The sequence below is a fragment of the Ovis canadensis genome, chromosome 8 (genome assembly GCF_042477335.2).
Source record: "Ovis canadensis isolate MfBH-ARS-UI-01 breed Bighorn chromosome 8, ARS-UI_OviCan_v2, whole genome shotgun sequence".
NCBI lineage: Eukaryota > Metazoa > Chordata > Mammalia > Artiodactyla > Bovidae > Ovis > Ovis canadensis.
Window position 1 is genome coordinate 41,495,899 of NC_091252.1, and position 22,435 is coordinate 41,518,333.

The window sequence follows — 22,435 nt, forward strand, 5'->3', positions numbered from 1 at the left end:
GCAATCACGGAAGCCTTTGTGAAAGTGATGGCACAAGCTGGGGTTTAAACAGTTCTGTTAGGTGGAATTGGGATGGATCAGCATCTGAGGACAAAGGAAGAGTGTGAGCAAAGCAGAGATGGAAAAGTGAGATGTCCATCTAGGGAGGAGCCAATGGGCTTCCCAGGTGGTGCTAGTGGTAAAGAACCCATTTGCCAATGCAGGAGACTTAAGAGACATGGGTTCAGTCCCTGGAAAGACTGGGAAGATCCCCTGGAGAAGGAGATGGTTACCCAGTCTGGTGTTCTTGTCTGGGAAATCCCATGGACTGAGGAGCCTGGTGGGCTATAGTCCATAGCGTTGCACAGAGCTGGACCTGACTGCAGTGACTTAGCAAAATGAAAACACTGGCTGGGACACAGGGTTTCCATCAGGATTTCTTAGGCCTTTATTGGTGATCAATAGGCAGCCATTGAAGGGATTGAGAATAGCACATTTGGGAGTTAACAAAGGTAGCAAATGTTTAGTTCTCCTTCTAAGTGGAAAGGTTGACCACTTTCTTGGTTCAGAAGGAGATAAGGGAGATCCTTTGCTCTCTCCTGGCTTTTCAGATGCTATTATCTTCCCTGCTCCTCACTATGCGGTAAACACTAGGGCATCTCCCCGCTCCCACCCCTGGCACCCCCTTATGCTTTCGAATATCAAATACCTTGTTCACTAACAGAAGGAAACTTCCTAGGAGGGGTCACACAGCAGCAAGACTCATCAATCGATAAGTTCTCCTCCATTTTGTTTTTATCATTCAGTCACTAAGTTGTGTTCAACTCTGTGACTCCATGGACTGTAGCCCACCAGGCTCCTCTGTTCATGGGATTTCCCAGGCAAGAATACCGGAGTGGGTTGCCATTTTCTTCTACAGGGGATCTTCCCAACCCAGGGATCCATCCCATGTCTCCTGCATTGGCAGGCGGATTCTTTACTGCTGAGCTACCAGGGAAGCCCCTCTTCCATTTAGGAGATTCATACTGAATGGGCCTCTACAATAATCGAATAATGAGAAAAAGAAGATAATAATTTCAAAATCTGTGCATTTTAGTAGATAGACATTTCAAATAAGGTGACCCTGGGTTTAGCAGAGAAAAATAGAAAAAAGGTTGAGACTTAAAAGAAAAAATGGCCAGGGAGACAGGAGATGTGGCTGAGGCCACATAGGAAGAGGCAAGGCTAGTTGTTGATAAAGGTAATTCGTATATTGGGGCCCATAAAATAGAGGCTGCCCCAGTAACCCAGCCCTCATCACAAACCTAAACCTAAGTCAGCCTGCTTTTACAGGAAACACTTGTCAAGGAAACCTAACACATGCCAATCACCATTCTCCAACTCAGCTTTAGATCACCTTACGCTAAAAACTCAGACCTGCTATTTCCATGTTGCCACTTCTAACACTGCATAAATCTCCCTCTTGCCCAAAACCCCTCAGGAAGAGAGGTCTACTGCCCGTGAGGCACTGCACTCCCCCAGCTGTTTTCCTTTGAATAAAGGACAAACTTGTTACTAAATTGTGTTATTTTTGTCATTTGACCATGCTATCTAGGGGCCTTTTTCTTGTGGTCATGCTGAATAATGATCCTTTTAAAACCACAAGTCAAATCACATCACTCCCTTGCTTAAAGTCCTCCAATGTGTTCCATGAGGTTCTGAAATTCAAAGTTCTGACCATGGCCGTCAAGCCCCTGTGTGACCTGGCCCCTGCCTTTCCCGTCTGCCTAGTCTTGGCTTCATTCGCTCCCCTGCAGGCCTCCTGCTTTCCTTACCACATCTCAACTGTGTCAAGAGCCTCCATGCCTCCTACTCTTTCTTCTGGAATGACTTCCTCCCACACAGCCTCCTGGGCATTTTTCACTTAATTCACTCCCTTCAGGGAGGCCTCCTGTGAGGGCTCATGCTGTCTAAAACAGCATCCTTGCCATTGTTTGTGTTCCCTTCGCCTGTGCTATTCCCCCTGAGCACCTATCTAGCTAACCATGCAATGTATCTGTTTGATTGCCTGTGGGCTTCCCCGGTGGCTCGGATGGTAAAGAATCTGCCTGCAACATGGGAGGCCCAGTTTCGACCCCTGGGTCAGGAAGATCCCCTGGAGAAGGGAATAGCTACCCACTTCAGCATTCTTGCCTGAAGAATGCCATGGACAGAGGAGCCTGGTGGGCTAGAGTCCATCGCAAGGAGTTGGACACGACTGAGTGGCTAACACTTTCTGTCAGAACAGAAGTTCCTAGGGAGCAGGGACTTTCTCCATTTCACTCACTCCAAATCTTCAGTGTTTAAAAAAGTGGCTCGTGCTCGCTTCGGCAGCACATATACTAAAATTGGAATGATACAGAGAAGATTAGCATGGCCCCTGCACAAGGATGACACGCAAATTCGTGAAGCGATCCATATTTTTTATAAAACTCCTAGAGGAGAACATAGGCAAAACACTCTCAGACATAAATCACAGCAGGATCCTCTATGATCCACCTCCCAGAGTAATGGAAATAAAAGCAAAAATAAACAAATGGGATCTAATTAAAATTAAAAGCTTCTGCACAACAAAGGAAAATATAAGCAAGGTGAAAAGACAGCCTTCTGAATGGGAGAAAATAATAGCAAATGAAGCAACTGACAAACAACTAATCTCAAAAATATACAAGCAACTTATGCAGCTCAATTCCAGAAAAATAAACGACCCAATCAAAAAATGGGCCAAAGAACTAAATAGACATTTCTCCAAAGAAGACATACGGATGGCTAACAAACACATGAAAAGATGCTCAACATCACTCATTATCAGAGAAATGCAAATCAAAACCACAATGAGGTACCACTTCACACCAGTCAGAATGGCTGTGATCCAAAAATCTGCAAGCAATAAATGCTGGAGAGGGTGTGGAGAAAAGGGAACCCTCCTACACTGTTGGTGGGAATGCAAACTAGTACAGCCACTATGGAGAACAGTGTGGAGATTCCTTAAAAAATTGCAAATAGAACTACCTTATGACCCAGCAATCCCACTGCTGGGCATACACACCAAGGAAACCAGAATTGAAAGAGACACATGTACCCCAATGTTCATCATAGCACTGTTTATAATAGCCAGGACATGGAAACAACCTAGATGTCCATCAGCAGATGAATGGATAAGAAAGCAGTGGTACATATACACAATGGAGTATTACTCAGCCATTAAAAAGAATTCATTTGAATCAGTTCTGATGAGATGGATGAAACTGGAGCCGATTATACAGAGTGAAGTAAGCCAGAAAGAAAAACACCAATACAGTATACTAACACATATATATGGAATTTAGGAAGATGGCAATGATGACCCTGTATGCAAGACAGGAAAAAAGACACAGATGGGTATAACAGACTTTTGGACTCAGAGGGAGAGGGAGAGGGTGGGATGATTTGGGAGACTGGCATTCTAACATGTATACTATCATGTAAGAATTGAATCGCCAGTCTATGTCTGACACAGGATACAGCATGCTTGGGGCTGGTGCATGGGGATGACCCAGAGAGATGTTATGGGGAGGGAGGTGGGAGGGGGGTTCATGTTTGGGAACGCATGTAAGAATTAAAGATTTTAAAATTTAAAAAATAAAAAGCTAAAAAATAAAAAAAATTAAAAAAAATTAAAAAGTGGCTCATAAGAGGCACCTCATACACATAATGGGCTTCCAAGGTAGCTCAGTGGTGAAGAATCTGCCTGCCAGTGTAGGAGACATGGGTTTGATCCCTGGGTTGGGAAGATCCCCTGGAGAAGGAAATGGCAACTCACGTCAGTACTCTTGCCTGAAAAAAATCCCATGGACAGAAGAGCCTGGCGAACTTCAGTCCATGGGGTCGCAAAGAATTGGACATGACTGAGCATGCATGCTCGGTACACACACAGAAAATAGGTATTTGAAAGATGTCTGCTGAATGAATAAATGTACTTACAGAGAGTGAAAGGCTTGACTCAGACCTGTCAGTGCATACATGGCTGACTGGGAGAGAAGGTGTATCAGCCAGGTGTAAGCAAATACAGGAAGAGTGGGAGGATTCAAAGAGAGTCTAACAGGATAAGGGTGTGCATAGGGCATGGAGAGGCCCCCAGGGGTCATGATCCAGAGCTGCTAACTGGTCTGAAGAGCATGTAGAGCAAATCGCAGGATAGGCAGAGTGGAGGACTATGCTCAGTAGGGCACTGAGAGGAGCCTGCAGCCACTCTGCCGGAAGGGATCAGGGTGAGTAAATGCCTCGCCTTCCCTCCCTCCCTCTGATCTCCTGGTATCCCCCTGGACTGAGCCCATCAAGAAGCCACTTCCTGGTGGTGGAGTAGAAGGATGTGCACTCATCTTTTCCTTTGAAACACCAAAATTGCAACAAGCTGCTGAACAACCATCAATAGGAGAATGTTGGAACCCACCAGAAAAAGATACCCACAACAAGGGCAAAGGAGAAGCCACAACAAGGCAGTGGGAGGGGCGCAACTGCGTTCAAAATCAAACCTCATACCCGCCAGAGACGCTTGGAGGGCACAAACAAAACCCTGTGTGCAGCAGGACCAAGGGAAAGGAACAGTGACCCCTCCACAAGAGATGGAGCCAGATCTGCCTCTGAGTGTTTGAGGGTCTCCTGTGGAGGCATGAGTCAGCAGTGGCCTACTGCAAGGACAGCTCTGGCTACCACAGTCCTGGGAGGCGCTGTGTGGCATAACTCCTCTTGAAGAAGGTTGCCATTAGCTCCACTGTAGAGCCACCAGGAGGACAGCTCACAAACTGGAGAACAATGATACCAAAGATGTTCTCACACTGCTGTGAAAGTTCTAGGCCCCACAACAAACTTCCCAACCTGGGGATTCGGCAAGAGACCGAGTATCCCCAGGGAACCTGACTTTCAAAGTCAGCAGGATTTGATTACAGAACTTCCACAGGACTGGGGAAACAGAGATTCTTCAAGGACACAAAATCTTGAAGGTACCAGGACCCAGGAGAAAGGAGCAATGACCCCATAAGAGACTGAGCCAGACTTGCCTGTGTATGATAGGGAGTGGAGGCATGGATCGACACTGGCCTGCCTCGGGGTCAGGGGCACTGGCTACAACAGTCCTGGCAGGCCAGCGTGCTGGCCTAAGTCCTTTTGAAGGAGGTTGCCATTACCGCCATTGCCCCTACCATAGTTTGGCCTCAGGCCAAACTACTGGGAGGGAACACAGCCCCACCCATGAGCAGAAAATTGGATTAAACATTTACTGAATATGGCCATGGAGAGAGCTGGACTATAAAAAAAGCTGAGCACTGAAGAATTGATGCTTTTGGACTGTGGTGTTGGAGAAGACTCTTGAGAGTCCCTTGGACTGCAAGGAGATACAACCAGTCAATCCTAAAGGAAATCAGTCCTAAATATTCATTGGAAGGACTGATGCTGAAGCTGAAACACCAATACTTTGGCCACCTGATGCAAAGAACTGACTTATTAGAAAAGACCCTGGTGCTGGGAAAGACTGAAGGCAGGAGGAGAAGGGGAAGACAGAGGATGAGATGGTTGGATGGCATCGCCAACTTGATGGACACGAGTTTGAGTAAGCTCTGGGAGTTTTTGATGGACAGGGAAGCCTAGCGTGCAGTCCGCTGGGTCACAAAGAGTCAGACATGACAGAGAAACTGAACTGAGCTGAACTGAACTGAAAACTTGGAAGACCAAGTTTTCCCTACACCCAGTCCCTCCCATCAGGAAGCTTGCACAAGCCTCTTATGCTCATCCATCAGAGGGTAGAGAGAATGAAAAACACTATCACAGAAAACTAACCAATCTGATCACAATGACCACAACCTTACCTAACTCAATAAAATATGAGTCATGCCATGTAGGTTCACCCAAGATGGACAGGTCATGGTGGAGAGTTCTGAATAAACGTGGTCCACTGGAAAAGGGAATAGCAAACCACTTCAGCATTCTTGCCTTGAGAACCCCATGAACTGTATGAAAAGGCAAAAAGATATGACACTGAAAGATGAACCCCCAGGTCAGTAGGTGGCCAATATGCTACTAGAGTAGAGTGGAGAAATAGCTCGAGAAGGAATGAAGAAGCTGAGCCAAAGTGGAAAAAAACACCAGGATGTGGCTGTGTATGGTGGTGAAAGTGAAGTCTGATGCTGTAAAGAACTGTATTGCATAGGAACCTGGAATGTTAGGTTCATGAATCAAGGTAAATTCAGTTCAGTTGCTCAGTCATGTCCGAGTCTCTGTGACCCTATAGACAGCAGCATGCCAGGCTTCCGTGTCCACCAACTCCTGGAGTTTGCTCAAACTCATGTCCATCAAATTGGTGATACCATCCAACCAGTTTATCCTCTGTCTTCCCCTTCTCCTCCTGCCTTCAATCTTTCCCAGCATCAGGGTCTTTTCAAATGAGTCAGCTCTTTGAATCAGGTGGCCATAGTATTGGAATTTCAGCTTCAGTCTTTTCAATGACTATTTAGGACTGATTTCCTTTAGAATTGACTGGTTTGATCTCCTTGCAGTCCAAGGGACTCTCAAGAGTCTTCTCCAACACCACAGTTCAAAAGCATCAATTCTTCAGTGCTCAGCTTTTTTAATGGTCCAACTCTCACATTCATACATGACTACTGGAAAAACCACAGTCTTGACTATATGGATCTTTGTTGGCAAAGTAATGTCTCTGCTTTTTAATATGCTGTCTAGGTTTGTCATAACTTTTATTGCAAGAAGCAAACATTTAATTTCATGGCTGCAGTCACCATCTGCAGTGATTTTGGAGCCCAAGAAAATAAAGTCTCTCACTGTTTCTACTGTTTCCCTATCTCTTTGCCATGAAGTGATGGGACCGAGGTAAACTGGAAGTGGTCAAACAGGAGATGGCAAGAGTGAATGTTGATATTTTAGGAATCAGTGAACTAAAATGGGTAGGAATGGCAAATCTAATTCAGATGACCATTATATATATACTGTTGGCAAGAATCCCTTAAAAGAAATGGAGTAGCCCTCATAGTTGACAAAGGCCTGAAATGCAATACTTGAGTGCAATCTCAAAAACAACAGAATGATCTCGATTCATTTCCAAGGCAAACCATTCAGTATCACAGTAATCCAAATCTATGCCCCAACCACTAATGCCAAAGAAGCTGCATGGTTCTATGAAGACCTATAAGACTTTCTAGAACTAACACCAAAAAAAGATGTGCCTTTCATCATAGAGGACTGGAATGCAAAAGTAGGAAGTCAAGAGATACCTAGAGTAACAGGTAAGTTTGGCCTTGGAGTAGCTAATGAAACAGGGCAGGGGATAACAGAATTTTGCCAAGAAAATGAGCTAGTCATAGCAAATATCCTCTTCCAACAACACAAGAGACGACTCTACACATGGACATCACCAGCTGGTCAACACCAAAATGACATTGATAATATTCTTTGTAGCAGAAGATGGAGAAGCTCTACACAAGCAGCAAAACCAAGACTGGGAGCTGACTGCGGCTCAGATCATGAACTCCTTGTTGAAAAATTAAGGCTTCAATTGAAGAACATAGGGAAAACCACTAGGCTCTTCAGGTATGACCTAAATCAAATCCCTTACAGTTAACAGCTGTGCTTAGTCATTCTGTTGTGTCTGACTCTTTGCGACCCCATGGACTATAGTCCACCAGGCTTCTCTGTCCCTAGGGATTCTCTAGGCAGAACACTAGAGTGGGTTTGCCATGCCCTCCTCCAGAGGATCATTCCAACCCAGGGATCCATTCCAGGTATCCAGCATTACAGGCAGATTCTTTACTGACTGAGTCACCAGGAAAGCCCAATACAGTGGAAGCAACAAATATATTCAAGGGATTAGACGTGGTAGACAGTGTGCCTGAAGAACTATGGACAGAGGTTTGTAACACTGTACATGAGGCAGTGATCAAAACCATCCCCAAGAAGAAGAAACGCAAAAAAGTCAAAATGGGTGTTGGAGGAGGCCGTCCAAATAGCTGAGAAAACAAGAGAGAAGTGAAAGTGGTTTAGTCATGTCAGACTCTTCGCAACCTCATGGACTATACAGTCCATGGAATTCTCCAGGCCAGAATACTGGAGTGGGTAGCTTTTCCCTTCTCCAGGGGATCTTCCCAACCCAGGGATCGAATCCAGGTCTCCCACATTGCAGGTGGAGTCTTTACCAGCTGAATCACAAGGGAAGCCCAAGAACACTGGAGTGGGTAGCCTATCCCTTCTCCAGTAGATCTTCCCAATCCAGGGTGAGCTATCAGGGAAGCCTGAAAAGAAGAGAAGCGAACTACAAAGAAGAAAAGGAAAGATATATCCACCTGAACACAGAGTTTCAGAGAATAGCAAGGATAGACAAGAAAGCCTTTTTAAGTGAACAATGCAAAGAAATAGAGGAAAACGATAGAATGGGAAAGACTAGAGATCTCTTCAAGAAAATTAGAGATACCAAGGGAACATTACATGCAAAGATGGGCACAGTAAAGGACAGAAATGGTATGGACCTAGCAGAAGATATGAAGAAGAGGTGGCAAGAATACATAGAAGAAGTATACGAAAGAGATCTTAATGACCCAGTAAACAATATGGTGTGATCATTCACCTAGAACCAGACATCCTGGAGTGTGAAGTCAAGTGGGCCTTTGGAAGCACTACTACGAGCAAAGCTAGTGGAGGTGATGGAATTCCAGCTGAGCTGTTTCAAATCCTAAAAGATGATGCTGTCAAAGTGCTGCACTCAATATGCCAGTAAATTTGGAAAACTCAGCAGTGGCCACAGAACTGGAAAATGTTGGTTTTCATTCCAATCCCAAAGACGGACAATGCCGAAGAATGTTCAAACTACCACACAATTGCACTCACTTCACATGCTAGCAAAGTAATGCTCAAAATCCTTCAAGCTAGGCTTCAGCAGTATGTGAACCGAGAACTTCCAGATGTATAAGCTGGATTTAGAAAAGGCAGAGGAATCAGAGATCAAATTGCCAATATCCATTGGTTCACAGAAAAAGCTAGAGAATTCCAGGAAAACATCTACTCTGGTTCACTGACTACACTAAAGCCTTTGACTGTGTTCAGTTCAGTCGCTCAGTTGAGTCTGACTCGTGCGACCCCATGAATCGCAGCATGCCAGGCCTCCTGTCCGTCAGCAACTCCTGGAGTTCACTCAGACTCGTGTCCATCGAGTCAGTGATGCCATCCAGCCATCTTATCCTCTGTCATCCCCTTCTCCTCCTGCCCCCAATCTCTCCCAGCATCAGAGTCTTTTCCAATGAGTCAACTCTTTGCATGAGGTGGGCAAAGTACTGGAGCTTCAGCTTTAGCATCAGTCCTTCCAAAGAAATCCCAGGGTTTATCTCCTTCAGAATGGACTGGTTGAATCTCCTTGCAGTCCAAGGGACTCTCAAGAGTCTTCTCCAACACCACAGTTCAAAAGCATCAATTCTTCAGCACTCAGCTTTCTTCACAGTCCAACTCTCACATCCATACATGACCACAGGAAAAACCATAGCCTTGACTAGATGGACCTTTGTTGGCAAAGTAATGTCTCTGCTTTTCAATATGCTGTCTAGGTTGGTCATCACTTGTCTTCCAAGGAGTAAGCATCTTTTAATTTCATGGCTGCAGTCACCATCTGCAATGATTTTGGAGCCCCCAAAAACAAAGTCTGACACTGTTTCTACTGTTTCCCCATCTATTTCCCATGAAGTGATGGGACCAGATGCCATGATCTTCGTTTTCTGAATGTTGAGCTTTAAGCCAACTTTTTCACTCTCTACTTTCACTTTCATCAAGAAGCTTTTTAGTTCCTCTTCATTTTCTGCCATAAGGGTAGATAACAACAAACTGTGAAAAATTCTTAAAGAGATGGAATACCAGACCACCTTACCTGCCTCCTGTGAAACCTATATGCAGGTCAAGAAGCAGCATTTAGAAACAGACATGGAACAACAGACTGGTTCCAAACAGGGAAAAGAGTAAATCAAGGCTGTATATTGTCACCCTGCTTATTTAAGTTATATGCAGAGTACATCATGTAAAATGTCAGGCTGGATGACTCACAAGCTGGAATCAAGATTGCCAGGAGAAATATCAATAACCTTAGATAGGCAGATGACACCACTCTTACGGCAGAAAGCAAAGAGGAACTAAAGAACCCCTTGATGAAAGTGAAAGAGGAGAATGAAAAAGCTAGCTTAAAACTCAACCTTCAGAAAACTAAGATCATGGTATCTGGTCCCATCACTTCATGGCAAATAGATGGGGAAACAATGGAAACAGTGAGAGACTTTATTTTCTTGGGCTCCAAAATCACTGTGGATGGTGACTGCAGCCATGAAAATAAAAGACGTTTGCTCCTTGGAAGAAAAGCTATGACAAACCTAGATAGCATATTAAAAAGCAGAGATATCATTTTGCTGACAAAGGTCTATATAGTTAAAAGCTATGGTTTTTCCAGTAGTCATGTATGGATGTGAGAGTTGGACAATAAAAAAGGTTGAGTGCTGAAGAATTGATGCCCTTGAACTGTGCTTTTGGAGAAGACCCTTGAGAGTCCCTTGGACAGCAAGGAGATCAAACCAGTCAATCCTAAAGGATATCAGTCTTGAATGTTCATTAGTAGGACTGATGCTAAAGCTGAAGCTCCAATACTTTGGCCACTTGATGTGAAAGCCGACTCACTGGAAAAGACCCTGATGCTGGGAAAGACCAAAGGCAAGAGGAGATGGTTGGATGCCATCACCAACTCAGTGGACATAAATTTGAGCAAACTCCAGGAGACGGTGAAGGACAGGGAAGCCTGGTGTGCTGCAGTCCATGGTTCACAAAGAGACAGGACTGAGCGACTAAACAACAATCAGGAAGCCAAGAGGCCAAAGTCACACCCAGATCAGGGTGCAGAACGGTGGGCAGGAACACCGAGGGTCCAATATAGCATCCCCAGCCAAGAAAGAAAAGGAATCTGTGGGGCAAGAGTAAGCCTGGCCTCTGCCTCCTGCTGTTTCTGAAGGAGGGGTAGAGGAGATTAAGGAAAGGAAGAGCTGCAGGCCTCATCACTGCAAAGACCAGCATGGAGCACTGCAGACATAGGAGTCATGCTCTAATGCCACTGGCTGATAGTCACCAGCTGGTAAGGGCTTTCATTATTCTCTTCACAACTTTACTCTGTCCAAGTGACAGAACTCGTCTAAGCTGAACTTTCACTTCCATTGTAGCAGCCAAGTTTCTTTTCATGCCATGATCCTCCTGATAAATGTCAGGTTGCAGTGAGCAATCCTAGCTTGGTCGCATGGTCAGCCAGGCCCTCCTGTGGCCCACACTATCTTTGCCTGGCCCTAATTGGAAGCACTGCAGCCCAGGCCTTACGAGCTTTGTACTTTCCTTTAAGTCCTGGCAATCAGTTCTGCAATTGTCTTTCCTGATATCCAGCCACTGAGAAAATAAACTATATTTCTAGCAAAAAAATGGATGATGACTCCCATCTTACCCTGGATATTAAAAATTGCTCAAAATTGGTCAAAGATCTAAATGTAAGAGCAAAAACTAATAAAACTCTTAGTCAAAAACATAGGTGTAAATTTTCATGACTTTAAATTTGGCAGTGGTTTCTAATAACATGTAAAGTACCAAAAATATATAGAGATAATTGGACTTCAACAAAAATAAAAACTTTTGTTCTTCTAAGAATATTAGCAAGAAACGGAAAAGATAGCTGACAGAATGAAAGGAAATGTTTGCAAACCACTTATCTTATAAACCACATATGGGGGTTTAGTAGCCAGCAAAAAATACAAATAATCCAATTTTTAAATGGGCAAAGGATTTGAATAGACATTTCTCTAGAGAAGATATACAAATGGACAATAAGCACATGAAAAGATTCTCAACATCATTAGTCATTAGACAAACATAAATCAAATCCATAATAAGATACTACTTCACATCCACTAGGACAGATACAATCAAACCATTGACAATCAGTTTTGGCAAGGATATGGGTAATTAGAACCAGACAACCCCTCTTCCTAAGTTCCCCAGGACCACATGGCATACTCTTGTGTACAGTCTTGCTTAACAGACAGGCTGATGGAAGAACTTCTCACATCCTGCTAGAATCCTCCCATAAAGCTCTGCTGCTCATGAAAATGCGGCCTTTAAAGAAGGACAGACAACTGAGAAACTTAAATCAAGGCTTGCGTTTGACCAGAAATAGAGAAATACCTTTGTAAGACCTTCCCTACTTCCTTAAAGAAAGATGATCATGTGGGTGTTCAGTTGTGTCTGACCTTTTGCAATCCCATGAACTGTAGCCCACCAGGCTTCTCTGTCCATGGGATTTTTCAGGCAAGAGTACTGGAGTGGGTTGCCATTTCCTCCTTCAGGGAATCCTCCCTACCTAGGGATCCAATCCTAGTCTCCTTCATTGCAGGCAGATTTTTACCCCTGAGCCATCAGAGAAGCCCTTTAAAGAAGGGACCACCTGTTAAATAGTGCAGAAATGCTATCTCCCATTGCTTGCTAAGCTAGAGCAGGGCTTAATATCTTCATGCTGGGAGGATCTTAAACCAACTGGAGCACCTGATGTGAAGAGACTCTGTCTTCAGCTAGCATGGTGGAAGGAGAGTAGAGAAGAAATGGGGAGGATACAACCCCACTGGATGCATGAATGCAAAAAGCCAGATTCATTATCCTCATTTTCTAGAGGAAGAAACTAGAGGTAAGAATAACTTCTCCAAGTCACACTGCAAGCAGAGCTGGCTGAAATTCATGCCAGGTCTGCCTGGCTCCCTCCACCATAACACATGAGGCAGCATAACGCAGTGGTTGGGAGCATGCATGTAGCTTTGTTACACAGGTTCAAATCCCAGCTCTGACACTTACTAGTGAGTGACTTTGGGCAATTCGAGAGACTTCTATTCCTCAAGGTTATTATCTGGAAAAACAGGAGTAATAATTTTATGTTCCTCTATAATTGTATGTATAGAGTTGTTATAAGGGTTAAATGGAGCTTCTGGGTTGTGAACATGTGGAGGTGCTGGGAGAGCAGTATGCTCTAAGACTGCAAGGATGCTCCTTGCCTTTCCCCACACCTTGCCCTCTGCATCTGTTCCATCTGGCTGTTCCTGAGATATATCCTTTCTCAAAAAAAAACGGACTTTGAATTAGAAAAAGAAAAAAGCTAAAAATGAATGAATGGTCATTAGAATCAGAGAATGAGAAAATAAAGGACTCCACTTTTGATGACTGAAAGAACATTCGAGGACCCAGGAGTCCGGAAGATCCTGACTCTTTCAAGGACAAAATCTAACAATCCTTAAGACTAAGAAACTTGACTGTGCTGATTATTTCCTTTTCTTTTGTAATAAACAAGCTATTAACTGGGGTTCCTACTCCATACTCCTGTCCAGTGGGAAGAGAATTCCAGACCTGCAGAAGCCTCAAGGTGAGCAGTCTGATGGCAGATAACCTCGATAAAAAGTTATATATAGGTTCTAACACTTGCGTTTACAAATGAAAATAACAACATTAACCACATATATTTTGTACCTCTTAATAAATACATGGATATTGATTTTGAAAAAACCTAAACAATGCCTGGCTTAGAATAGTACCTGACATACAATAAATGCTGTGCTATGTAGGAATCTGCTATTATTGTTTTATATAATTTCTCTAGATCAGCAGCACAATGAGCAGGGGTTGTAAAATGCCCATCCTATATATATTAATACATACATAACAGGATGCTGAAATGGAGTGCTTTCTGCTCAGTTTCAGATAAACATCAATTCTGAGATGAAACCCATAGTGCCAGGTACCTGCATATTCCAAAGTGGGGTGCTTGACTACCTATACCAGGATTTGCAGAGGTGATGTCTCAGAGCCAATGTAAGAAATTTTGAGCCAAAGAAGCTATGAAAGGGATAGTATTTGGAGAAGCTTGCTGCAGGGTGGAATGTTTCTCCCCCCAAACACATCCCCATGGAAGACAGAACACAGGTGCTTCCTCCCCTCCCTTCAAGCCTGGTGAGAGGAGGGCAGGCAGCCAGGACAGCTTCACAGGTGAGGTTGGGGGTCACAGAAGATAAATGTCTGACTCACACTTGAGAAATCTAAAGGCAAGGGACTGAGATTATTGGACTGAGATTATTGGAGAGAAAGCAGGAGGCATTGGTACTTTGACTAATGGAGAGAGCCAAAGAATGTGAGTTTTCCATGGAACAGATGTGCACCCTGTGGGAAAAAGTGAGCCTGGAGCAGTCTTAAGTAAGACTCTGCCGCCACAGAGAGGGAGGTTGTAGGGGGAGGGTACGATTCTGATAGGGTCAGTGTGGGGTGGACTCAATGCCTGAGAGCTAAGGGGTGAGTTCTGGCCCTCCTGGGAATTACAGTGAGCTATACTGAGATCTGGTAGACAGAGTGCCTGAAAAACTATGGACAGAGGGTTCCTAACATTGTACAGGAGGTGGTGATCAAAATCATCCCAGAGAAAAAGAAATGCAAGAAGGTAAAGTGGTTGTCTGAGGAGGCTTTACAAATAGCTGAAGACATAAGAGATGCAAAAGGCAAGGGAGAAAGGGAAAGATATACTCAAGTGAATACAGAGTTCCAGAGAATAGAAAAGAGAGATAAGAAAGCCTTCTGGCTTTCTTAAGTGAACAATGCAAAGAAACAGAGGAAAACAATATAATGGAAAGACTAGAAATTTCTTCAAGAAAATTGGAGATAATCAGGGAACATTTCATGCAAGGATGGCCATGATAAAGGACAGAAATGGTAAAGACCTAACAGAAGCAGAAGAGATTAATAAGAGGTGGCAAGAATACATAGAAGAACTAAACAAAAAAATGTCTTAGTGACTTGGATAACCGCAATGGTATTGTCATTTACCTAGAACCCAACATCCTGGAGTATGAAGTCAAGTGGGCCTTTGGAAGAATTACTATGAACAAAGTTAGTGGAGGTGATGGAATTCCAACTGAGCTATTTCAAACCCTACAAGACAATGCCATTAAAGTGCTGTACTCAGTATGTCAGCAAGTTTGGAAAACTCAGCAGTGGCCACAGGACTGGAAAAGGTCAGTTTTCATCCTAATCCCAAAGAAGAGACTGTCAAAGAATGTTCAAACTACCACACAATAGAGCTCATTTCACACGCTAGCAAGGTTGTGCTCAAAATCCTTCAAGCTAGGCTTCAGCACTACATAAACCAAGAAATTCCAGGTGTACAAGTTGGGTTTAGAGAAAGCAGGGGAACAAGAGATCAAATTGCCAACATCTGTTGGATCATAGAGAAAGCAAGAGAATTCCAGAAAAACATCTACTTCTGCTTCAATGACTATGTTAAAGCCTTTGACTATGCAGATCACACAAAATGTAGAAAATTCTTAAAGACATGGGAATACCAGGCTACCTTACCTGTCTCCTGAGAAACCTGTATGCAGGACAAGATGCAACAGTTAGAACTGGACATGGAACAATTGACTGGTTCAAAATTGGGAAAGGAGTACAAGGTGGTATATTGTCACCCTGCTTATTTAACTTATATGCAGAGTACATTATGCAAAATGCTGGGCTGGATGACTCACAAGCTGGAATCAAGATTGCTGGGACAAATATCAACAACCTCAGATATGCAAATGATATCACTCTAATAGCAGAAAGTGAAGAGGAACTAAAGGCCTCTTGATGAGGGTGAAAGAAGGGAGTGAAATAACTGGCTTAAAACTCAACATTCAAAAAACTAAGATCATGGCATCCAGTCCCATCACTTCATGACAAATAGAAGGAGAAAAAGTGGAAACAGTGACAGACTTTATTTTCTTGGGCTCCAAAATCATTGTGGATGGTAACTGCAACCATGAAATTTAAAGATGCTTGGTTCTTGGAAGGAAAGGTATGACAAATCTAGACAGTGTATTAAAACCCAGAGACCTCACTTTGCCAACAAAGGTTCATATAGTCAAAGTTATGATTTTCTCCAGTAGTCATGTATAGATGTGAAAGTAGAACCATGAAGAAGGCTGAGAATTGAAGAACGGATGCTTTTGAGTTGTGGTGCTGGAGAAGACTTTTGAGAGTTCCTTGGACTGCAGGGAGATCAAACCAATCAATCCTAAAGAAAATCACCCCTGAATATTCATTGGAAGGACTGATGCTGAAGCTGAAGCTCCAACACTTTAGCCATCTGATGCGTTGAGCCAACTCATTGGAAAAGACCCTGATGCTGGGCAAGATTGAAGGTAAAAGGAAAAAGGGGAACAGAGGATGAGACAGTTAGACAGCATCACTGACTCAACAGACATGAGTTTGAGTGAAGAGACAGGAGATAGTGAAGGACAGGGAAGCCGGGCTTGCTCCAGTCCATGGGGTTGCAAAGAGTAGGACATGACCTAGCAATTGAACAACAACAATATGTCCAGCTGGAGCCCTAGAGAAAACCATAAAACCATTCTTTTCTCCCTGGGGAGAAAGAAGCAGCTATAAATATCCACTTAAGCCAGACAACACCTTCAACCTAAGACAGTAACCCTTTCCCCCTGAAATCCCCACTCCTTCTGGCCCTAACCCACAAAGAATGAGGAATGTGAACTGGAACTGAAGAGTAAAAAAGTAAAATCAGGGAGTGGGAGAAACAAAGCAGAAGCCTGCTACTCTGCTCCCTCACTGCAGGTGGCCATCAGAAACCCACCTGAGCTGGGCAAAGGCAGGAATGATGAGTTGCATGACACTTAGAATTTAACGACTACATTGGGCCAGACATTTAAATCAGTGAGATTAAAGGTTTTACTTTCTAACAGTGAGTGATAAACCCAGGGGATGGAAAGGAAATAGTTCATACAATGTTTTAAAATAGATGATGATGACAAAGAATAATCTTTGATTGTTTTTGCTTTTTTATATACTGAGTCCCACCTAATCCAAGTAATGCCACTCATATGAGTAGCCTTGCTCACAATTCAGAAAGCTGAGTTGAGGTGGGGTCCAGGTGGAGGGGATGAGCTGAACATGAGAAATGCACAAATGATAGCGGAAGTATCTTCTAGATTATAAGGAGGGGGTGGGTATGAGATTCAAACAGAACAAGGTGAAATCTGTATAACATATTATAGCTACTGCTCTGCTGCCCCCTTGCTTTTTGAAAGTGGGAAGAGGAGAGTGAACGTGCCATCAGAGAATATATGTAGAACACCAGGGAGGATGTGACTGTCTCACTGGTGGAAATGATTTTCTTTTTTTTTTTTTTCCTTTTTTTTAAAATTTTTTTTATTTTTTCTTTTTTTATTAGGAAATGATTTTCGATTAAAGTATATGCTCTTAGTGTTAAAGCCCATGCAAACTGGGTTTATTCATTCATTCACACATTCACTGGGCATCAACTGTTACTTGGGCAAGGTTTCTCTTGTCCTGTGTTTATGTCTACTTAGAAGTGTGCACTGATTAGAAAAAGCCTCTTCACAGGAAGATGGGAAAGGCATGGGCTCCTCAGCCACAAAGGGTCCAAAGGTAAAGCTGGGGTCAGTATTCAAAGTATGCATGTGGAGTTTACATGTGTCCCATAAAAAATGCTATGTTTGGGGTAGCAAATACACTTGATGTGGGCACCCAATCTATTGATTTGAAAAAAGTGAAAGTGTTAGTTGTTCAGACATGTCCGACTCTTTGTGACCCCATGGACTGTAGCCCGCCTAGCTCCTCTGTCCATGGAATTCTCCAGATAAGAATACTGGAGTGGGTAGCCATTCCCTTCTCCAGGGAATCTTCCCGATCTAGGAATCAAACCCAGGTCTCTTGCATAGCAGGCAGATCCTTTATTGTCTGAGCCAGCAGGGAAGCCCCTTCTATCAATCTTCGCTCTGCCAAATGTCAATGTGTCCTTAGTAGACTTGAGAAGCATGACTCAAACCTTCAGGTGTTGCCTCACATGGCAATTACTTTCAGCACAAGATTTTACAATCCAGCCTGTGCGTCAGTTTCTAGATTGTAGCTGTTATCGGCCTCTGCCCAAACCACAGGTTAACTGGCTTTGTCTTATTACAAGCATAATTAGAATTAAAGGTTTAGAAGGAAAGATAAGATAGAGCTCATCTTCTCAACATAAAAGAAAACACACACACGCACACATGCTCATTTTCCTGTTCATTTTCTTTTGCACCCTCATTATAGAGTAGCTCTTCCATGGTATTCAGATCTAACCTCAGAGAGCAGTGTGTGAAGGGTTTTCCTGAACTCTTCTAAACCATTTTGTCTCACACCATGTTGGCCACCCCAGGGCTGGGGGAGACACTAGGGTGGGGGGGCATGGTCCTGGCACTTGAGCTGCTATCGTCCCCCAGCCAGGGAGCACAGTGTGTCCTCCTCCTTTGTGGAGGAACAGGAACTCCTGCGGAGCTTCCTCTGCCCTGAAGGAAGGAACTGGTGCCTTGGCACACCCTTCCCAAAAGGCCCAGTGCCCTGCTCTGGCTCAAATAAACGGAGAATGAAAAGACCTTTTCATGGCTTGAGATCCTTTAGACAGGAAGAGAGCCTTCACACCCACTTCTGATGAGCTCCATAAACGTGGTTCCCTCTCAGCTGAGGAACAGAGAGAGACTTCAGGAAAACCTTGGCAGAAAGTTGCTCTCCAATAGGCCAAGGGTCTGAAGGAAGGGAGGGGCCACAAGAAAGCCCATTGTCCACCTTCCTCCTGTTTTTGTTTTTTTCCATTTCTGGCTATTTGGTTGCAGCTCGGATCATCACAGATGACTGAAAGAGAGATGGTTTACTGAAGTTTTCTAAAACCCAAATAAATGAGGCTTAATTCCAGATGTGTTGTGTTTGTCACTTAGTTGTGTCCAACTCTTTGTGACCCTGTGGACTGTAGCCCACCAGGCTCCTCTGTCCATGGAATTCTCCTGGTAAGAATACTAGAGTGGGTTGCCATTTCCTTCTCCAGGGGATCTTCCTGACCCAGGGATCGAACCCAGGTCTCCTGTGTTGCAGGCGGATTCTTCACTGTCTGAGCCACCAGGGAAACCCTTTTAATTTGAGATAATCTGAGGTAATTTATTAACTATGGGTTAAAAATCAAAGCCAGTTTGTTATCTAAGATGAAGCTGCCTGAATAGGGCTGGTCTTAGAAACTCTGATTCACTGCTTCAGCTGAACTTGAAATGTTATTTCCTCAAGATAGCAGAGCTTTCACCCAGAAAACACCTTTAAAGAATATTCATGGGACTTCCCTGGTGGTCCAGGGGCTGGGACTCCGTGCTTGCAATGTGGGAGGTGGAAGTCGGAGGGGGGCACCCCCCTGGGTTTGATCCCTGGTTGAGGAACTAGATCCCATATGCCACAACTAAAGATCCTGTGTCCCACAGCTGAGATCTGGAATGGCCAAATGGATAAAAATGGATAAGTAAATATTTTTTAAAAGAATATTCACCATTTAAAATTACTATAAACGTGTATTTTATCATCCTGTCTATACTCAGCGCCAGATTTGCATTTTAAAATTTGATGTAACAAAGCTTTAATGTAATTTTTATTAGAAGATTTTGCATTTTTCATTACTTTTATATTTCATCTAACCTGACATTATGGTTGATTCTTATGTCATTGTATTAGTATTGTGAATAATCATGTGAAATATGTGAGATAGAGAACTATATTTGTGAATATAATTTTATGGCTGTTTTCATTCAGTAGAAACCTTTCCATTAGTATGGAAACTTAGGAAAATTGCTTTTTACTGTATCATCTGGCAGTCATCATAGATTAAAATTTATTTTTCTGTGAATCAAACAAATTCAAGGGCTTCTCTGGTGGCTCAGTGGTAAAGAATCCACCTGCCAATGCAGGTTCAATCCCTGATCTGGGAAGATCCCACATGCCGTGGAGCAACTAAGCCTGTGAGTCACAACTACTGAGTCCACACATCGCAAGTACTGAGGCCTGCTTGCCCAGAGCCTGTGCTCCACAAGAAGAGAAACCACCGCAACGAGAACCCTGTGCATCACAACTAAAATGTAGCTCTCGCGCGCCGAAGCTGAAGAAGGCCCAAGAGCAGCAAGAAAGACCCAGCACAACCATAAATAAATCTTTTAAAAGAACGTATTCAATAAAGCCTAATATTTTAAAAAAGAAAAATAACAAAGAATATTCACTCTCCACTGAAAGCACAGTGTATTAAAAAGCAGAGACATTACTTTGCTGACAAAGGTCCATCTAGTTAGAGCTATGGTTTTTCCAGAGGTCATGTATGGATGTGAGAGTTGGACTACAAAGAAAGCTGAGCATCAAAGAATTGATGCTTTTGAACTGTGGTGTTGTTGGAGAAGACTTGAGAGTCCCTTGGACTGCAAGGAGATCCAACAAGTCAATCCTAAAGGAAATCAGTCCTGAATATTCATTGAAAGGACTGATGCTGAAGCTGAAGCTCCAATATTTTGGCCACCTGATGTGAAGAACCAACTCATTAGAAAAGAACCTGATGTTGGGAAAGATTGAAGCCAAGAGGAGAAGGGGACGACAGAGATGAGATGGTTGGATGACATCTCCAAGTCAATAGACGTGAGTGAGCAAACTCCAGGAGATGGTGAAGGACAGGGAAGCCTGGCACGCTGCAGTCCATGGGGTCACAGAGAGTCGGACACGACTGAGTGACGGAACAACAATGGTTGAAAGCACAAGACAAACATAAGCTCAGCTGCCTTCATCCTGCCTCTAAACCTCCTCTTCCTGTACCTCAGTGTATGATAGAACATTCCTTCCTGAAAGCAGGCATGTAACCATTCAGAAAAAATACATTCATCTTTAGAAAACCACATATAGGATGAAACAATGAGTCATTTTTTGACTTTGGAGTTACAATCTGACCAATAGCAAAAAACATTACAAAAGTAGCTGAACTGATTTTGAAGGAGATAGGCTGTTCCACATAATTATGCCTCCAGCTCTAACGCCTGGGTGTCTTCCTAGATAATATCTTTTTTCTTGCCTTGTCTAATAATAACATGTTACCAAATGCTTGTGATAGGTGGTGTTCTAAGTGCTTTATGCATAATAAACTCACTTAAACCCCTCGGCAACCCAACAGGGCAGATGAGTAAACAGAAGCACAGAAAGGTTTAGTAGCTATCCCAAGGTCACACAGCTAACAAGTAGCAGAACTTGGATTTGAACCTGAGTTGATGTGATTCCAGAATGCATGCTTTTAACCAAATTACCACACTATCTAAAGAGAACTGTCGATACTTCCTGTCCCTCATGGGCAGTCTGTAAACATTTCACAGAAGGAATATCATCCATTAAGTTACATCTACAAGCTAACTTGTTTTTAATGGTGGTTCAGGGGAAGGGGAGAAATCATTTCACATACTGACTGACCTAATAACCTTGATATATATTCAGCATTAAAAAAAAAAACAAACCTCCACCTCCAGTTTCCTTCAAATTAATCATAGATAAATCCATACTTGCATCATTCACAGACACCAGGATATTCAACTAGAGAGTCTGACTCAAAGTATATTAGAAATCCATTTTATGAAATGCTCTGCTGGTATGAGATCTAATTCACATAATTACAGAATGACAGAGCTGAAAAGGGCCTTGGAGTTTACAGAATTTAATCTCTTTAAGGGGGGCTGTCCCAGAAGGATAAACGACTTGCCCCAAGTCCTACAGCCATTTAGTGGAAGGATTGTCAACAGTACAAGCTCATTTTGGGTCCAATGTCTTTTTCCACTTTACCACACTGCTTGCCTCACCCCATGGGACATTTTTATATAAAAATGGCATGTTCTCATTATGTGGGGCTAAAGACACTTTCCTACACTCTGTACAGACAAGGTTAACACAATTATATTCCACCAGTTGAATTTTGTAAATATACTTGATCTGCTTAAAATATGAGCTAGGTGGTGCTTACCTTTCTTCATTTAGAGAAGCCAACAGGTAAATACAAAACGCTAGGAAATGTGCTAAGTAGAAAATGCATATTACTTTTTATTTTCTATTATTCCATTATATTTAATCATCAATCTTTTGTACCTGGTGGAAATCATTGCTTGTATCTCTGAAAACCAAGAAATGTTTTAAGTTTTGTGAAAGAGAAAATGTCTCTTTCCAAAATGTTGGGTCCCTTATCTGCTCTCTGGTCGTGACCTCAGGACCTCCATGGCCCCTCTCTCTCTCATCTCTCTCAGCCAGTCCATCTGAACACATTTGTTTGTTCGTTCTTTCCAAATCAGAGATTTCATCTTGTCATTTGTATCTCAGAATCCTTCAACAAATATCCACTGTCTTCAGGGTAAAACCCAAACTTTCAGAGCCCTGCACAGGCAGTACTATGTATCTTTCAAGGCCATCTGCCTTTGCATACAATATAAAATGTCCTCTCTAACCAAATTAGTAAGTCTCCAGTTCCCCCAAACACACGTAGTGCTTACCTGTC

The 22,435-nt window shown here is 43.1% G+C and overlaps 1 protein-coding gene and 1 non-coding gene across 2 annotated transcripts in view; one reads left to right on the top strand and one right to left on the bottom strand.

Moving 5' to 3' along the window:
• CRYBG1 (crystallin beta-gamma domain containing 1) overlaps positions 1 to 22,435 on the bottom strand; it is a 226,359-nt gene that overhangs the window by 80,682 nt on the left and 123,242 nt on the right. The gene's annotated exons all lie outside the window — the stretch shown is intronic.
• LOC138445459 (U6 spliceosomal RNA) lies at positions 2,316 to 2,422 on the top strand. Its single transcript, XR_011258893.1, has one exon. It is a non-coding gene; the product is annotated as a U6 spliceosomal RNA (small nuclear RNA).